The sequence below is a fragment of the Saccoglossus kowalevskii genome, chromosome 4, assembly GCF_978046115.1.
Source record: "Saccoglossus kowalevskii chromosome 4, keSacKowa6.1, whole genome shotgun sequence".
Taxonomy (NCBI): Eukaryota; Metazoa; Hemichordata; class Enteropneusta; family Harrimaniidae; genus Saccoglossus; species Saccoglossus kowalevskii.
In genome coordinates, this window is record NC_140644.1 from 20,945,258 (window position 1) to 20,960,381 (window position 15,124).

Sequence of the window (15,124 nt, forward strand, 5' to 3'; positions counted from 1 at the left end):
TACATGACATTGACATAACATTGACGTCAAGTTCTCGCACTTGTTTTTTTTTTTTACGAGATTTAAATGGCATTATGTCATATATATATAATTTAAACTTGGTGCCAATGCGAATCATTTTCATAATTTGCATTCATTCTTGCGGTTGATCTACGGCCAATTATGTATACAGCGGCTCAACGAGGTGTTCTAAAACATTCGCTGCGAGCAGGGTTCGAACCTGCGCGGGGAGACCCCATTGGATTTCGAGTCCAACGCCTTAACCACTCGGCCATCACAGCAGTTGATGCAATGACAAGTGCTCCTAAAAATGTTGGCTTAAAATTTGTTGTTATTTTATTTCCATTTGTTACATGACATTGATATCAAATTCACGCACTTGTTTTTCTTTTTTACGAGATGTAAATGGCATTAAGTGATATATATAATGTAAACTTGGTGCCAATGCGAATCATTTTCTTAATTTGCATGCGTTCTTGCGGTTGATCTACGGCCAATCATGTATACAGCGGTGCAGCGAGGTGTTCTAAAACGTTCGCTGCGAGCAGGGTTTGAACCTGCGCGGAGAGACCCCATTGGACTTCAAGTCCAACGCCTTAACCACTCGGCCATAACAGCAGTTTATGAAATGACAAGTGCTCCTAAAAATGTGGCTTAAAATTTGTTGTTATTTTATTTGCATTTGTTACATGACATTGACATAACATTGACGTCAAGTTCCCGCACTTGTTTTTTTTTACGAGATTTAAATGGCATTAAGTCATATATATATAATTTAAACTTGGTGCCAATGCGAATCATTTTCATAATTTGCATTCATTCTTGCGGTTGATCTACGGCCAATTATGTATACAGCGGCTCAACGAGGTGTTCTAAAACATTCGCTGCGAGCAGGGTTCGAACCTGCGCGGGGAGACCCCATTGGATTTCAAGTCCAACGCCTTAACCACTCGGCCATCACAGCAGTTGATGCAATGGCAAGTGCTCCTAAAAATGTTGGCTTAAAATTTGTTGTTATTTTATTTGCATTTGTTACATGACATTGACATGTTACATAACATTGACGTCAAATTCACGCACTTGTTTTTCTGTTGAACGACATTTAAATGGCATTAAGTCATATATATATAATTTAAACTTGGTGCCAATGCGAATCATTTTCATAATTTGCATTCATTCTTGCGGTTGACCTACGGCCAATTATGTATACAGCGGCTCAACGAGGTGTTCTAAAACATTCGCTGCGAGCAGGGTTCGAACCTGCACGGAGAGACCCCATTGGATTTCAAGTCCAACGCCTTAAACACTCGGCCATCACAGCAGTTGATGCAATGACAAGTGCTCCTAGAAATTTTGGCTGAAAATTTGTTGTTATTGTATTTGCATGTGTTACATAACATTGCCATGTTACATAACATTGACGTCAAGTTCACGCACTTGTTTTTCTCTTTTAAGAGATGTAAATGGCATTAAGTCATATATATATTATTTAAACTTGATGCCAATGCGAATCATTTTCATAATTTGCATTCATTCATGCGGTTGATCTACGGCCAATTATGTATACAGCGGCTCAACGAGGTGTTCTAAATCATTCGCTGCGAGCAGGGTTCGCACCTGCGCGGGGAGACCCCATTGGATTTCGAGTCCAACGCCTTAACCACTCGGCCATCACAGCAGTTGATGCAATGACAAGTGCTCCTAAAAATGTTGGCTTAAAATTTGTTGTTATTTTATTTGCATTTGTTACATGACATTGATATCAAATTCACGCACTTGTTTTTCTTTTTTACGAGATGTAAATGGCATTAAGATATATATAATGTAAACTTGGTGCCAATGCAAATCATTTTCTTAATTTGCATGCGTTCTTGCGGTTGATCTACGGCCAATCATGTATACAATGGTGCAGCGAGGTGTTCTAAAACATTCGCAGCGAGCAGGGTTCGAACCTGCGCGGGGAGACCCCATTGGATTTCGAGTCCAACGCCTTAACCACTCGGCCATCACAGCAGTTGATGCAATGAAAAGTGCTCCTAGAAATTTTGGCTGAAAATTTGTTGTTATTGTATTTGCATTTGTTACATGACATTGACATCAAATTCACGCACTTGTTTTTCTTTTTTACGAGATGTAAATGGCATTAAGTGATATATATAATGTAAACTTGGTGCCAATGCGAATCATTTTCTTAATTTGCATGCGATCTTGCGGTTGATCTACGGCCAATCATGTATACAGCGGTGCAACGAGGTGTTCTAAAACAATAACTGCGAGCAGGGTTCGAAGCTGCGCGGGGAGACCCCATTGGATTTCGAGTCCAACGCCTTAACCACTCGGCCATCACAGCAGTTGATGCAATGACAAGTGCTCCTAGAAATTTTGGCTGAAAATTTGTTGTTATTTTATCTGCATTTGTTACATGACATTGACATGTTACATAACATTGACGTCAAATTCACGCACTTGTTTTTCTGTTTTACGAGATGTAAATGGCATTAAGTCATATATATATAATTTAAACTTGGTGCCAATGCGAATCATTTTCATAACTCGCATTCATTCTTGCGGTTGATCTACGGCCAATTATGTATACAGCGGCTCAACGAGGTGTTCTAAAACATTCGCTGCACACAGGGTTCGAACCTACGCGGGGAGACCCAATTGCATTTCAAGTCCAACGCCTTAACCACTCGGCCATCACAGCAGTTGATGCAATGGCAAGTGCTCCTAAAAATGTTGGCTTAAAATTTGTTGTTATTTTATTTGCATTTGTTACACGACATTGACATGTTACATAACATTGACGTCAAATTCACGCACTTGTTTTTCTGTTTTACGAGATGTAAATGGCATTAAGTCATATATATATAATTTAAACTTGGTGCCAATGCGAATCATTTTCATAACTCGCATTCATTCTTGCGGTTGATCTACGGCCAATTATGTATACAGCGGCTCAACGAGGTGTTCTAAAACATTCGCTGCACACAGGGTTCGAACCTACGCGGGGAGACCCAATTGCATTTCAAGTCCAACGCCTTACCCACTCGGCCATCACAGTAGTTGATGCAATGACATGTGCTCCTAGAAATTTTGGCTGAAAATTTGTTGTTATTTTATTTGCATTTGTTACATAACATTGACGTCAAGTTCACGCACTTGTTTTTCTTTTTTACGAGAAGTAAATGGCATTAAGTGATATATATAAAGTAAACTTGGTGCCAATGCGAATCATTTTCTTAATTTGCATGCGTTCTTTCGGTTGATCTACGGACAATCATGTATAATGCGGTGCAACGAGGTGTTCTAAAACATTCGCTGCGAGCAGGGTTCTAACCTGCGCGGGAAGACCCCATTGGATTTCGAGTCCAACGCCTTAACCACTCGGCCATCACAGCAGTTGATGCAATGACAAGTGCTCCTAGAAATTTTGGCTGAAAATTTGTTGTTATTTTATTTGCATTGGTCGTCATTGACGTCAAGTTCACGCACTTGTTTTTCTCTTTTAAGAGATGTAAATGGAATTAAGTCATATATATATAATTTAAACTTGGTGCCAATGCGAATCATTTTCATAATTTGCATTCAGTCTTGCGGTTGATCTACGGCCTATTTTGTATACAGCGGCTCAACGAGGTGTTCTAAAACATTCGCTTCGAGCAGGGTTTGAACCTGCGCGGGGAGACCCTATTGGATTTCAAGTCCAACGCCTTAACCACTCGGCCATCACAGCAGTTTATGCAATGACAAGTGCTCCTAAAAATGTTGGCTTAAAATTTGTTGTTATTTTATTTGCATTTGTTAAATAACATTGACGTCAAGTTCACGCACTTGTTTTTTTTTTACGAGAAGTAAATGGCATTACGTGATATATATATAAAGTAAACCTGGTGCCAATGCGAATCATTTTCATAATTTGCATTCATTCTTGCGGTTGATCTACGGCCAATTATGTATACAGCGGCTCAACGAGGTGTTCTAAAACATTCGCTGCGAGCAGGGTTCGAACCTGCGCGGTGAGACCCCATTGGATTTCAAGTCCAACGACTTAACCACTCGGCCATCACAGCAGTTGATGCAATGACAAGTGCTCCTAGAAATTTTGGCTGAAAATTTGTTGTTATTTTATTTGCATTTGTTACATAACATTGCCATGTTACATAACATTGACGTCAAGTTCACGCACTTGTTTTTCTCTTTTAAGAGATGTAAATGGAATTAAGTCATATATATATAATTTAAACTTGGTGCCAATGCGAATCATTTTCATAATTTGCATTCAGTCTTGCGGTTGATCTACGGCTAATTATGTATACTGCGGCTCAACGAGGTGTTCTAAAACATTCGCTGCGAGCAGGGTTCGAACCTGAGCGGGGAGACCCCATTGGATTTCAAGTCCAACGCCTTAACCACTCGGCCATCACAGCAGTTTATGCAATGACAAGTGCTCCTAAAAATGTGGCTTAAAATTTGTTGTTATTTTATTTGCATTTGTTACATGACATTGACATAACATTGACGTCAAGTTCTCGCACTTGTTTTTTTTTTTTACGAGATTTAAATGGCATTATGTCATATATATATAATTTAAACTTGGTGCCAATGCGAATCATTTTCATAATTTGCATTCATTCTTGCGGTTGATCTACGGCCAATTATGTATACAGCGGCTCAACGAGGTGTTCTAAAACATTCGCTGCGAGCAGGGTTCGAACCTGCGCGGGGAGACCCCATTGGATTTCGAGTCCAACGCCTTAACCACTCGGCCATCACAGCAGTTGATGCAATGACAAGTGCTCCTAAAAATGTTGGCTTAAAATTTGTTGTTATTTTATTTCCATTTGTTACATGACATTGATATCAAATTCACGCACTTGTTTTTCTTTTTTACGAGATGTAAATGGCATTAAGTGATATATATAATGTAAACTTGGTGCCAATGCGAATCATTTTCTTAATTTGCATGCGTTCTTGCGGTTGATCTACGGCCAATCATGTATACAGCGGTGCAGCGAGGTGTTCTAAAACGTTCGCTGCGAGCAGGGTTTGAACCTGCGCGGAGAGACCCCATTGGACTTCAAGTCCAACGCCTTAACCACTCGGCCATAACAGCAGTTTATGAAATGACAAGTGCTCCTAAAAATGTGGCTTAAAATTTGTTGTTATTTTATTTGCATTTGTTACATGACATTGACATAACATTGACGTCAAGTTCCCGCACTTGTTTTTTTTTACGAGATTTAAATGGCATTAAGTCATATATATATAATTTAAACTTGGTGCCAATGCGAATCATTTTCATAATTTGCATTCATTCTTGCGGTTGATCTACGGCCAATTATGTATACAGCGGCTCAACGAGGTGTTCTAAAACATTCGCTGCGAGCAGGGTTCGAACCTGCGCGGGGAGACCCCATTGGATTTCAAGTCCAACGCCTTAACCACTCGGCCATCACAGCAGTTGATGCAATGGCAAGTGCTCCTAAAAATGTTGGCTTAAAATTTGTTGTTATTTTATTTGCATTTGTTACATGACATTGACATGTTACATAACATTGACGTCAAATTCACGCACTTGTTTTTCTGTTGAACGACATTTAAATGGCATTAAGTCATATATATATAATTTAAACTTGGTGCCAATGCGAATCATTTTCATAATTTGCATTCATTCTTGCGGTTGACCTACGGCCAATTATGTATACAGCGGCTCAACGAGGTGTTCTAAAACATTCGCTGCGAGCAGGGTTCGAACCTGCACGGAGAGACCCCATTGGATTTCAAGTCCAACGCCTTAAACACTCGGCCATCTCAGCAGTTGATGCAATGACAAGTGCTCCTAGAAATTTTGGCTGAAAATTTGTTGTTATTGTATTTGCATGTGTTACATAACATTGCCATGTTACATAACATTGACGTCAAGTTCACGCACTTGTTTTTCTCTTTTAAGAGATGTAAATGGCATTAAGTCATATATATATTATTTAAACTTGATGCCAATGCGAATCATTTTCATAATTTGCATTCATTCATGCGGTTGATCTACGGCCAATTATGTATACAGCGGCTCAACGAGGTGTTCTAAATCATTCGCTGCGAGCAGGGTTCGCACCTGCGCGGGGAGACCCCATTGGATTTCGAGTCCAACGCCTTAACCACTCGGCCATCACAGCAGTTGATGCAATGACAAGTGCTCCTAAAAATGTTGGCTTAAAATTTGTTGTTATTTTATTTGCATTTGTTACATGACATTGATATCAAATTCACGCACTTGTTTTTCTTTTTTACGAGATGTAAATGGCATTAAGATATATATAATGTAAACTTGGTGCCAATGCAAATCATTTTCTTAATTTGCATGCGTTCTTGCGGTTGATCTACGGCCAATCATGTATACAATGGTGCAGCGAGGTGTTCTAAAACATTCGCAGCGAGCAGGGTTCGAACCTGCGCGGGGAGACCCCATTGGATTTCGAGTCCAACGCCTTAACCACTCGGCCATCACAGCAGTTGATGCAATGAAAAGTGCTCCTAGAAATTTTGGCTGAAAATTTGTTGTTATTGTATTTGCATTTGTTACATGACATTGACATCAAATTCACGCACTTGTTTTTCTTTTTTACGAGATGTAAATGGCATTAAGTGATATATATAATGTAAACTTGGTGCCAATGCGAATCATTTTCTTAATTTGCATGCGATCTTGCGGTTGATCTACGGCCAATCATGTATACAGCGGTGCAACGAGGTGTTCTAAAACAATAACTGCGAGCAGGGTTCGAAGCTGCGCGGGGAGACCCCATTGGATTTCGAGTCCAACGCCTTAACCACTCGGCCATCACAGCAGTTGATGCAATGACAAGTGCTCCTAGAAATTTTGGCTGAAAATTTGTTGTTATTTTATCTGCATTTGTTACATGACATTGACATGTTACATAACATTGACGTCAAATTCACGCACTTGTTTTTCTGTTTTACGAGATGTAAATGGCATTAAGTCATATATATATAATTTAAACTTGGTGCCAATGCGAATCATTTTCATAACTCGCATTCATTCTTGCGGTTGATCTACGGCCAATTATGTATACAGCGGCTCAACGAGGTGTTCTAAAACATTCGCTGCACACAGGGTTCGAACCTACGCGGGGAGACCCAATTGCATTTCAAGTCCAACGCCTTAACCACTCGGCCATCACAGCAGTTGATGCAATGGCAAGTGCTCCTAAAAATGTTGGCTTAAAATTTGTTGTTATTTTATTTGCATTTGTTACACGACATTGACATGTTACATAACATTGACGTCAAATTCACGCACTTGTTTTTCTGTTTTACGAGATGTAAATGGCATTAAGTCATATATATATAATTTAAACTTGGTGCCAATGCGAATCATTTTCATAACTCGCATTCATTCTTGCGGTTGATCTACGGCCAATTATGTATACAGCGGCTCAACGAGGTGTTCTAAAACATTCGCTGCACACAGGGTTCGAACCTACGCGGGGAGACCCAATTGCATTTCAAGTCCAACGCCTTACCCACTCGGCCATCACAGTAGTTGATGCAATGACATGTGCTCCTAGAAATTTTGGCTGAAAATTTGTTGTTATTTTATTTGCATTTGTTACATAACATTGACGTCAAGTTCACGCACTTGTTTTTCTTTTTTACGAGAAGTAAATGGCATTAAGTGATATATATAAAGTAAACTTGGTGCCAATGCGAATCATTTTCTTAATTTGCATGCGTTCTTTCGGTTGATCTACGGACAATCATGTATAATGCGGTGCAACGAGGTGTTCTAAAACATTCCCTGCGAGCAGGTTTCGAACCTGCGCGGGAAGACCCCATTGGATTTCGAGTCCAACGCCTTAACCACTCGGCCATCACAGCAGTTGATGCAATGACAAGTGCTCCTAAAAATTTTGGCTGAAAATTTGTTGTTATTTTATTTGCATTGGTCGTCATTGACGTCAAGTTCACGCACTTGTTTTTCTTTTTTACGAGAAGTAAATGGCATTAAGTGATATATATAAAGTAAACTTGGTGCCAATGCGAATCATTTTCATAATTTGCATTCATTCTTGCGGTTGATCTATGGCCAATTATGTATACAGCGGCTCAACGAGGTGTTCTAATACATTCGCTGCGAGCAGGGTTCGAACCAGCGCAGGGAGACCCCATTGGATTTCGAGTCCAACGCCTTAACCACTCGGCCATCACAGCAGTTAATGTAATGACAAGTGCTCCTAAAAAATTTGCTTAAAATTTGTTGTTATTTTATTTGCATTTGTTACATAACATTGCCATGTTACATAACATTGACGTCAAGTTCACCACTTGTTTTTCTCTTTTAAGAGATGTAAATGGAATTAAGTCATATATATATATAATTTAAACTTGGTGCCAATGCGAATCATTTTCATAATTTGCATTCATTCTTGCGGTTGATCTACGGCCAATTATGTATACAGCGGCTCAACGAGGTGTTCTAAAACATTCGCTGCGAGCAGGGTTCGAATCGGCGCGGAGAGACCACATTGGATTTCAAGTCCAACGACTTAAGAACTCGGCCATCACAGCAGTTGATGCAATGACAAGTGCTCCTAAAAATTTTGGCTGAAAATTTGTTGTTATTTTATTTGCATTTGTTACATGACATGTTACATAACATTGACGTCAAATTCACGCACTTGTTTTTCTTTTTTACGAGATGTAAATGGCATTAAGTCATATATATATATAATGTAAACTTGGTGCCAATGCGAATCATTTTCATAATTTGCATGCGTTCTTTCGGTTGATCTACGGACAATCATGTATAATGCGGTGCAACGAGGTGTACTAAAACGTTCGCTGCGAGCAGAGGTCGAACATGCGCGGGGAGACCCTATTGGATTTCGAGTCCAACGCCTTAACCACTCGGCCATCACAGCAGTTTATGAATTGACAAGTGCTCCTAAAAATGTGGCTTAAAATTTGTTGTTATTTTATTTGCATTTGTTACATAACATTGCCATGTTACATAACATTGACGTCAAGTTCACGCACTTGTTTTTCTCTTTTAAGAGATGTAAATGAAATTAAGTCATTTATATATAATTTAAATTTGGTGCCAATGCGAATCATTTTCATAATTTGCATTCATTCTTGCGGTTGATCTACGGCCAATTATGTATACAGCGGCTCAACGAGGTGTTCTAAAACATTCGCTGCGAGCAGGGTTCGAACCTGCGCGGGGAGTCCCCATTGGATTTCGAGTCCAACGCCTTAACCACTCGGCCATCACAGCAGTTGATGCAATGACAAGTGCTCCTAAAAATGTTGGCTTAAAATTTGTTGTTATTTTATTTGCATTTGTTACATGACATTGACTTCAAATTCACGCACTTGTTTTTTTCTTTTTTACGAGATGTAAATGGCATTAAGTGATATATATAATGTAAACTTGGTGCCAACGCGAATCATTTTCTTAATTTGCATGCGATCTTGCGGTTGATCTACGGCCAATCATGTATACAGCGGCTCAACGAGGTGTTCTAAAACATTCGCTGCGAGCAGGGTTCGAACCTGCGCGGGGAGATCCCATTGGATTTCAAGTCCAACGCCTTAACCACTCGGCCATCACAGCAGTTGATGCAATGACAAGTGCTCCTAAAAATGTTGGCTTAAAATTTGTTGTTATTTTATTTGCATTTGTTACATGACATTGACGTCAAGTTCACGCACTTGTTTTTTTTTTTACGAGAAGTAAATGGCATTAAGTGATATATATTATTTAAACTTGGTGCCAATGCGAATCATTTTCATAATTTGCATTCATTCATGCGGTTGATCTACGGCCTATTATGTATACAGCGGCTCAACGAGGTGTTCTAAAAAATTCGCTGCGATCAGGGTTTGAACCTGCGCGGGGAGCCCACATTGGATTTCGAGTCCAACGCCTTAACCACTCGGCCATCACAGCAGTTGATGCAATGACAAGTGCTCCTAAAAATGTTGGCTTAAAATTTGTTGTTATTTTATTTGCATTTGTTACATGACATTAACTTCAAATTCACACACTTGTTTTTCTTTTTTACGAGATGTAAATGGCATTAAGTGATATATATAATGTAAACTTGGTGCCAATGCGAATCATTTTCTTAATTTGCATGCGATCTTGCGGTTGATCTACGGCCAATCATGTATACAGCGGTGCAACGATGTGTTCTTAAACATTCACTGCGAGCAGGGTTCGAAACTGCGCGGGTAGACCCCATTGGATTTCGAGTCCAACGCCTTAACCACTCGGCCATCACAGCAGTTGATACAATGACAAGTGCTCCTAGAAATTTTTGATGAAAATTTGTTGTTATTTTATTTGAATTTGTTACATAACATTGCCATGTTACATAACATTGACGTCAAGTTCACGCACTTGTTTGTTTTTTACGAGAAGTAAATGGCATTAAGTGATATATATAATGTAAACTTGGTGCCAATGCGAATAATTTTCATAATTTGCATTCATTCTTGCGGTTGATCTACGGCCAATTATGTATAATGCGGTGCAACGAGGTGTTCTAAAACATTGGCTGCAAGCAGGGTTCGAACCTGCGCGGGGAGACCCCATTGGATTTTAAGTCCAACGCCTTAACCACTCGGCCATCACAGCAGTTGATGCAATGACAAGTGCTCCTAGAAATTTTGGCTGACAATTTGTTGTTATTTTATTTGCATTTGTTACATAACATTGCCATGTTACATAACATTGATGTCAAGTTCACGCACTTGTTTTTCTCTTTTAAGAGATGTAAATGGCATTAAGTCATATATATATTATTTAAACTTGGTGCCAGTGCGAATCATTTTCATAATTTGCATTCATTCTTGCGGTTGATCTACGGCAAATTATGTATACAGCGGCTCAACGAGGTGTTCTATAACATTCGCTGCGAGCAGGTTTCGAACCTGCGCGGGGAGACCCCATTGGATTTCAAGTCCAACGCCTTAACCACTCGGCCATCACAGCAGTTGATGCAATGACAAGTGCTCCTAAAAATGTTGGCTTAAAATTTGTTGTTATTTTATTTGCATTTGTTACATGATATTGACGTCAAGTTCACGCACTTGTTTTTTTTTTTTTTACGAGAAGTAAATGGCATTAAGTGATATATATTATTTAAACTTGGTGCCAATGCGAATCATTTTCATAATTTGCATTCATTCATGCGGTTGATCTACGGCCTATTATGTATACAGCGGCTCAACGAGGTGTTCTAAAAAATTCGCTGCGAGCAGGGTTTGAACCTGCGCGGGGAGACCCCATTGGATTTCGAGTCCAACGCCTTAACCACTCGGCCATCACAGCAGTTGATGCAATGACAAGTGCTCCTAAAAATGTTGGCTTAAAATTTTTTGTTATTTTATTTGCATTTGTTACATGAAATTGACTTCAAATTCACGCACTTGTTTTTCTTTTTTACGAGATGTAAATGGCATTAAGTCATATATATCTTATTTAAACTTGGTGCCAATGCGAATCATTTTCATAATTTGCATTCATTCTTGCGGTTGATCTACGGCAAATTATGTATACAGCGGCTCAACGAGGTGTTCTAAAACATTGGCTGCAAGCAGGGTTCGAACCTGCGCGGGGAGACCCCATTGGATTTCAAGTCCAACGCCTTAACCACTCGGCCATCACAGCAGTTGATGCAATGACAAGTGCTCCTAGAAATGTTGGCTGACAATTTGTTGTTATTTTATTTGCATTTGTTACATAACATTGCCATGTTACATAACATTGACGTCAAGTTCACGCACTTGTTTTTCTCTTTTAAGAGATGTAAATGGCATTAAGTCATATATATATAATTTAAACTTGGTGCCAATGCGAATCATTTTCATAATTTGCATTAATTCTTGCGGTTGATCTACGGCCAATTATGTATACAGCGGCTCAACGAGGTGTTCTAAAACATTCGCTGCGAGCAGGGTTCGAACCTGCGCGGGGAGACCCCATTGGATTTCAAGTCCAACGCCTTAACAACTCGGCCATCACAGAAGTTGATGCAATAATAAGTGCCCGTAAAAATGTTGGCTTAAAATTTGTTGTTATTTTATTTGCATTTGTTACATGACATTGACATATTACATAACATTGACGTCAAGTTCACGCACTTGTTTTTCTCTTTTAAGAGATGTAAATGGAATTAAGTCATATATATATATAATTTAAACTTGGTGCCAATGCGAATTATTTTCATAATTTGCATTCATTCTTGCGGTTGATCTACGGCCAATTATGTATACAGCGGCTCAACGAGGTGTTCTAAAACATTCGCTGCGAGCAGGGTTCGAACCTGCGCGGGGAGAGCCCATTGGATTTCAAGTCCAACGCCTTAACCACTCGGCCATCACAGCAGATTATGCATTGACAAGTGCTCCTAAAAATGTTGGCTTAAAATTTGTTGTTATTTTATTTTCATTTGTTACATGACATTGACATAACATTGACGTCAAGTTAACGCACTTGTTTTTTATTTACGACAAGTAAATGGCATTAAGTGATATATATATATAATGTAAACTTGGTGCCAATGCGAATCATTTTCTTAATTTGCATGCGATCTTGCGGTTGATCTACGGCCAATCATGTATACGGCGGTGCAACGAGGTGTTCTAAAACATTCACTGCGAGCAGGATTCGAAACTGCGGGGGAGAGACCCCATTGGATTTCGAGTCCAACGCCTTAACCACTCGGCCATCACAGCAGTTGATGCAATGACAAGTGCTCCTAGAAATTTTGGCTGAAAATTTGTTGTTATTTTATTTGCATTTGTTACATAACATTGCCATGTTACATAACATTGACGTCAAGTTCACCACTTGTTTTTCTCTTTTAAGAGATGTCAATGGAATTAAGTCATATATATATAATTTAAACTTGGTGCCAATGCGAATCATTTTCATAATTTGCATTCATTCTTGCGGTTGATCTACGGCCAATTATGTATACAGCGGCTCAACGAGGTATTCTAAAACATTCGCTGCGAGCAGGGTTCGAATCTGCGCGGGGAGACCACATTGGATTTCAAGTCCAACGACTTAACCACTCGGCTATTACAGCAGATGATGCAATGACAAGTGCTCCTAGAAATTTTGGCTGAAAATTTGTTGTTATTTTATTTGCATTTTTTACATGACATTGACATGTTACATAACATTGACGTTAAGTTCACGCACTTGTTTTTTTTTACGACAAGTAAATGGCATTAAGTGATATATATATAATGTAAACTTGGTGCCAATGCGAATTATTTTCATAATTTGCATTCATTCTTGCGGTTGATCGACGGCCAATTATGTATACAGCGGCTCAACGAGGTGTTCTAAAACATTCGCTGCGAGCAGGGTTCGTACCTGCGCGTGGAGAGCCCATTGGATTTCAAGTCCAACGCCTTAACCACTCGGCCATCACAGCAGTTTATGCAATGACAAGTGCTCCTAAAAATGTGGCTTAAAATTTGTTGTTATTTTATTTGCATTTGTTACATGACATTGACATGTTACATAACATTGACGTCAAGTTCACGCACTTGTTTTTTTTTTACGAGAAGTAAATGGCATTAAGTGATATATATATAATGTAAACTTGGTGCCAATGCGAATCATTTTCTTAATTTGCATGCGTTCTTTCGGTTGATCTACGGATAATCATGTATAATGCGGTGCAACGAGGTGTTCTAAAATATTCGCTGCGAGCAGGGTTCGAACCTGCGCGGGAAGACCCCATTGGATTTCGAGTCCAAAGCCTTAACCACTCGGCCATCACAGCAGTTGATGCAATGACAAGTGCTCCTAGAAATTTTGGCTTAAAATTTGTTGTTATTTTATTTGCATTTGTTACATAACATTGCCATGTTACATAACATTGACGTCAAGTTCACGCACTTGTTTTTCTCTTTTAAGAGATGTAAATGACATTAAGTCATATATATATTATTTAAACTTGGTGCCAATGCGAATCATTTTCATAATTTGCATTCATTCATGCGGTTGATCTACGGCCAATTATGTATACAGCGGCTCAACGAGGTGTTCTAAAACATTCGCTGCGAGCAGGGTTTGAACCTGCGTGGGAAGACCCCATTGTATTTCGAGTCCAACGCCTTAACCACTCGGCCATCACAGCAGTTGATGCAATGACAAGTGCTCCTAAAAATGTTGGCTTAAAATTTGTTGTTATTTTATATGCATTTGTTACATAACATTGCCATGTTACATAACATTGACGTCAAGTTCACGCACTTGTTTTTCTCTTTTAAGAGATGTAAATGGAATTAAGTCATATATATATATAATTTAAACTTGGTGCCAATGCGAATTATTTTCATAATTTGCATTCATTCTTGCGGTTGATCTACGGCCAATTATGTATACAGCGGCTCAACGAGGTGTTCTAAAACATTCGCTGCGAGCAGGGTTCGAACCTGCGCGGGGAGAGCCCATTGGATTTCAAGTCCAACGCCTTAACCACTCGGCCATCACAGCAGATTATGCATTGACAAGTGCTCCTAAAAATGTTGGCTTAAAATTTGTTGTTATTTTATTTTCATTTGTTACATGACATTGACATAACATTGTCGTCAAGTTAACGCACTTGTTTTTTATTTACGACAAGTAAATGGCATTAAGTGATATATATATATAATGTAAACTTGGTGCCAATGCGAATCATTTTCTTAATTTGCATGCGATCTTGCGGTTGATCTACGGCCAATCATGTATACGGCGGTGCAACGAGGTGTTCTAAAACATTCACTGCGAGCAGGATTCGAAACTGCGGGGGAGAGACCCCATTGGATTTCGAGTCCAACGCCTTAACCACTCGGCCATCACAGCAGTTGATGCAATGACAAGTGCTCCTAGAAATTTTGGCTGAAAATTTGTTGTTATTTTATTTGCATTTGTTACATAACATTGCCATGTTACATAACATTGACGTCAAGTTCACCACTTGTTTTTCTCTTTTAAGAGATGTCAATGGAATTAAGTCATATATATATAATTTAAACTTGGTGCCAATGCGAATCATTTTCATAATTTGCATTCATTCTTGCGGTTGATCTA

At 39.1% G+C, this 15,124-nt stretch overlaps 40 non-coding genes across 40 annotated transcripts; all 40 read right to left on the bottom strand.

The window, feature by feature from the left end:
- Window positions 1–199: 199 nt before the first annotated feature.
- Window positions 200–281, bottom strand: TRNAS-CGA (transfer RNA serine (anticodon CGA)). The gene has a single exon. It is a non-coding gene; the product is annotated as a tRNA-Ser (tRNA).
- Window positions 282–536: 255 nt separating this feature from the next.
- TRNAS-UGA (transfer RNA serine (anticodon UGA)) lies at window positions 537–618 on the bottom strand. The gene has a single exon. It is a non-coding gene; the product is annotated as a tRNA-Ser (tRNA).
- A 264-nt stretch (window positions 619–882) lies between these two features.
- On the bottom strand, window positions 883–964 carry TRNAS-UGA (transfer RNA serine (anticodon UGA)). The gene has a single exon. It is a non-coding gene; the product is annotated as a tRNA-Ser (tRNA).
- Window positions 965–1,239: 275 nt separating this feature from the next.
- TRNAS-UGA (transfer RNA serine (anticodon UGA)) lies at window positions 1,240–1,321 on the bottom strand. The gene has a single exon. It is a non-coding gene; the product is annotated as a tRNA-Ser (tRNA).
- Window positions 1,322–1,596: 275 nt separating this feature from the next.
- TRNAS-CGA (transfer RNA serine (anticodon CGA)) lies at window positions 1,597–1,678 on the bottom strand. Its single transcript has one exon. It is a non-coding gene; the product is annotated as a tRNA-Ser (tRNA).
- A 253-nt stretch (window positions 1,679–1,931) lies between these two features.
- Window positions 1,932–2,013, bottom strand: TRNAS-CGA (transfer RNA serine (anticodon CGA)). Its single transcript has one exon. It is a non-coding gene; the product is annotated as a tRNA-Ser (tRNA).
- A 255-nt stretch (window positions 2,014–2,268) lies between these two features.
- Window positions 2,269–2,350, bottom strand: TRNAS-CGA (transfer RNA serine (anticodon CGA)). Its single transcript has one exon. It is a non-coding gene; the product is annotated as a tRNA-Ser (tRNA).
- A 275-nt stretch (window positions 2,351–2,625) lies between these two features.
- TRNAS-UGA (transfer RNA serine (anticodon UGA)) lies at window positions 2,626–2,707 on the bottom strand. The gene has a single exon. It is a non-coding gene; the product is annotated as a tRNA-Ser (tRNA).
- Window positions 2,708–3,319: 612 nt separating this feature from the next.
- On the bottom strand, window positions 3,320–3,401 carry TRNAS-CGA (transfer RNA serine (anticodon CGA)). The gene has a single exon. It is a non-coding gene; the product is annotated as a tRNA-Ser (tRNA).
- Window positions 3,402–3,654: 253 nt separating this feature from the next.
- Window positions 3,655–3,736, bottom strand: TRNAS-UGA (transfer RNA serine (anticodon UGA)). The gene has a single exon. It is a non-coding gene; the product is annotated as a tRNA-Ser (tRNA).
- Window positions 3,737–3,991: 255 nt separating this feature from the next.
- Window positions 3,992–4,073, bottom strand: TRNAS-UGA (transfer RNA serine (anticodon UGA)). Its single transcript has one exon. It is a non-coding gene; the product is annotated as a tRNA-Ser (tRNA).
- A 275-nt stretch (window positions 4,074–4,348) lies between these two features.
- On the bottom strand, window positions 4,349–4,430 carry TRNAS-UGA (transfer RNA serine (anticodon UGA)). The gene has a single exon. It is a non-coding gene; the product is annotated as a tRNA-Ser (tRNA).
- Window positions 4,431–4,697: 267 nt separating this feature from the next.
- On the bottom strand, window positions 4,698–4,779 carry TRNAS-CGA (transfer RNA serine (anticodon CGA)). Its single transcript has one exon. It is a non-coding gene; the product is annotated as a tRNA-Ser (tRNA).
- A 255-nt stretch (window positions 4,780–5,034) lies between these two features.
- On the bottom strand, window positions 5,035–5,116 carry TRNAS-UGA (transfer RNA serine (anticodon UGA)). Its single transcript has one exon. It is a non-coding gene; the product is annotated as a tRNA-Ser (tRNA).
- A 264-nt stretch (window positions 5,117–5,380) lies between these two features.
- Window positions 5,381–5,462, bottom strand: TRNAS-UGA (transfer RNA serine (anticodon UGA)). The gene has a single exon. It is a non-coding gene; the product is annotated as a tRNA-Ser (tRNA).
- A 275-nt stretch (window positions 5,463–5,737) lies between these two features.
- Window positions 5,738–5,819, bottom strand: TRNAS-UGA (transfer RNA serine (anticodon UGA)). The gene has a single exon. It is a non-coding gene; the product is annotated as a tRNA-Ser (tRNA).
- A 275-nt stretch (window positions 5,820–6,094) lies between these two features.
- Window positions 6,095–6,176, bottom strand: TRNAS-CGA (transfer RNA serine (anticodon CGA)). The gene has a single exon. It is a non-coding gene; the product is annotated as a tRNA-Ser (tRNA).
- A 253-nt stretch (window positions 6,177–6,429) lies between these two features.
- Window positions 6,430–6,511, bottom strand: TRNAS-CGA (transfer RNA serine (anticodon CGA)). Its single transcript has one exon. It is a non-coding gene; the product is annotated as a tRNA-Ser (tRNA).
- Window positions 6,512–6,766: 255 nt separating this feature from the next.
- On the bottom strand, window positions 6,767–6,848 carry TRNAS-CGA (transfer RNA serine (anticodon CGA)). The gene has a single exon. It is a non-coding gene; the product is annotated as a tRNA-Ser (tRNA).
- A 275-nt stretch (window positions 6,849–7,123) lies between these two features.
- On the bottom strand, window positions 7,124–7,205 carry TRNAS-UGA (transfer RNA serine (anticodon UGA)). The gene has a single exon. It is a non-coding gene; the product is annotated as a tRNA-Ser (tRNA).
- A 612-nt stretch (window positions 7,206–7,817) lies between these two features.
- Window positions 7,818–7,899, bottom strand: TRNAS-CGA (transfer RNA serine (anticodon CGA)). Its single transcript has one exon. It is a non-coding gene; the product is annotated as a tRNA-Ser (tRNA).
- A 251-nt stretch (window positions 7,900–8,150) lies between these two features.
- TRNAS-CGA (transfer RNA serine (anticodon CGA)) lies at window positions 8,151–8,232 on the bottom strand. The gene has a single exon. It is a non-coding gene; the product is annotated as a tRNA-Ser (tRNA).
- Window positions 8,233–8,860: 628 nt separating this feature from the next.
- On the bottom strand, window positions 8,861–8,942 carry TRNAS-CGA (transfer RNA serine (anticodon CGA)). Its single transcript has one exon. It is a non-coding gene; the product is annotated as a tRNA-Ser (tRNA).
- A 274-nt stretch (window positions 8,943–9,216) lies between these two features.
- TRNAS-CGA (transfer RNA serine (anticodon CGA)) lies at window positions 9,217–9,298 on the bottom strand. Its single transcript has one exon. It is a non-coding gene; the product is annotated as a tRNA-Ser (tRNA).
- Window positions 9,299–9,555: 257 nt separating this feature from the next.
- Window positions 9,556–9,637, bottom strand: TRNAS-UGA (transfer RNA serine (anticodon UGA)). The gene has a single exon. It is a non-coding gene; the product is annotated as a tRNA-Ser (tRNA).
- A 254-nt stretch (window positions 9,638–9,891) lies between these two features.
- TRNAS-CGA (transfer RNA serine (anticodon CGA)) lies at window positions 9,892–9,973 on the bottom strand. Its single transcript has one exon. It is a non-coding gene; the product is annotated as a tRNA-Ser (tRNA).
- Window positions 9,974–10,228: 255 nt separating this feature from the next.
- TRNAS-CGA (transfer RNA serine (anticodon CGA)) lies at window positions 10,229–10,310 on the bottom strand. Its single transcript has one exon. It is a non-coding gene; the product is annotated as a tRNA-Ser (tRNA).
- A 271-nt stretch (window positions 10,311–10,581) lies between these two features.
- On the bottom strand, window positions 10,582–10,663 carry TRNAL-UAA (transfer RNA leucine (anticodon UAA)). Its single transcript has one exon. It is a non-coding gene; the product is annotated as a tRNA-Leu (tRNA).
- A 275-nt stretch (window positions 10,664–10,938) lies between these two features.
- On the bottom strand, window positions 10,939–11,020 carry TRNAS-UGA (transfer RNA serine (anticodon UGA)). Its single transcript has one exon. It is a non-coding gene; the product is annotated as a tRNA-Ser (tRNA).
- A 257-nt stretch (window positions 11,021–11,277) lies between these two features.
- TRNAS-CGA (transfer RNA serine (anticodon CGA)) lies at window positions 11,278–11,359 on the bottom strand. Its single transcript has one exon. It is a non-coding gene; the product is annotated as a tRNA-Ser (tRNA).
- A 257-nt stretch (window positions 11,360–11,616) lies between these two features.
- TRNAS-UGA (transfer RNA serine (anticodon UGA)) lies at window positions 11,617–11,698 on the bottom strand. The gene has a single exon. It is a non-coding gene; the product is annotated as a tRNA-Ser (tRNA).
- Window positions 11,699–11,973: 275 nt separating this feature from the next.
- Window positions 11,974–12,055, bottom strand: TRNAS-UGA (transfer RNA serine (anticodon UGA)). The gene has a single exon. It is a non-coding gene; the product is annotated as a tRNA-Ser (tRNA).
- Window positions 12,056–12,332: 277 nt separating this feature from the next.
- On the bottom strand, window positions 12,333–12,414 carry TRNAS-UGA (transfer RNA serine (anticodon UGA)). The gene has a single exon. It is a non-coding gene; the product is annotated as a tRNA-Ser (tRNA).
- Window positions 12,415–12,682: 268 nt separating this feature from the next.
- On the bottom strand, window positions 12,683–12,765 carry TRNAS-CGA (transfer RNA serine (anticodon CGA)). The gene has a single exon. It is a non-coding gene; the product is annotated as a tRNA-Ser (tRNA).
- Window positions 12,766–13,039: 274 nt separating this feature from the next.
- On the bottom strand, window positions 13,040–13,121 carry TRNAS-UGA (transfer RNA serine (anticodon UGA)). The gene has a single exon. It is a non-coding gene; the product is annotated as a tRNA-Ser (tRNA).
- A 272-nt stretch (window positions 13,122–13,393) lies between these two features.
- TRNAS-UGA (transfer RNA serine (anticodon UGA)) lies at window positions 13,394–13,475 on the bottom strand. The gene has a single exon. It is a non-coding gene; the product is annotated as a tRNA-Ser (tRNA).
- A 272-nt stretch (window positions 13,476–13,747) lies between these two features.
- On the bottom strand, window positions 13,748–13,829 carry TRNAS-CGA (transfer RNA serine (anticodon CGA)). The gene has a single exon. It is a non-coding gene; the product is annotated as a tRNA-Ser (tRNA).
- Window positions 13,830–14,104: 275 nt separating this feature from the next.
- On the bottom strand, window positions 14,105–14,186 carry TRNAS-CGA (transfer RNA serine (anticodon CGA)). The gene has a single exon. It is a non-coding gene; the product is annotated as a tRNA-Ser (tRNA).
- Window positions 14,187–14,463: 277 nt separating this feature from the next.
- TRNAS-UGA (transfer RNA serine (anticodon UGA)) lies at window positions 14,464–14,545 on the bottom strand. Its single transcript has one exon. It is a non-coding gene; the product is annotated as a tRNA-Ser (tRNA).
- Window positions 14,546–14,813: 268 nt separating this feature from the next.
- Window positions 14,814–14,896, bottom strand: TRNAS-CGA (transfer RNA serine (anticodon CGA)). The gene has a single exon. It is a non-coding gene; the product is annotated as a tRNA-Ser (tRNA).
- Window positions 14,897–15,124: the final 228 nt, after the last annotated feature.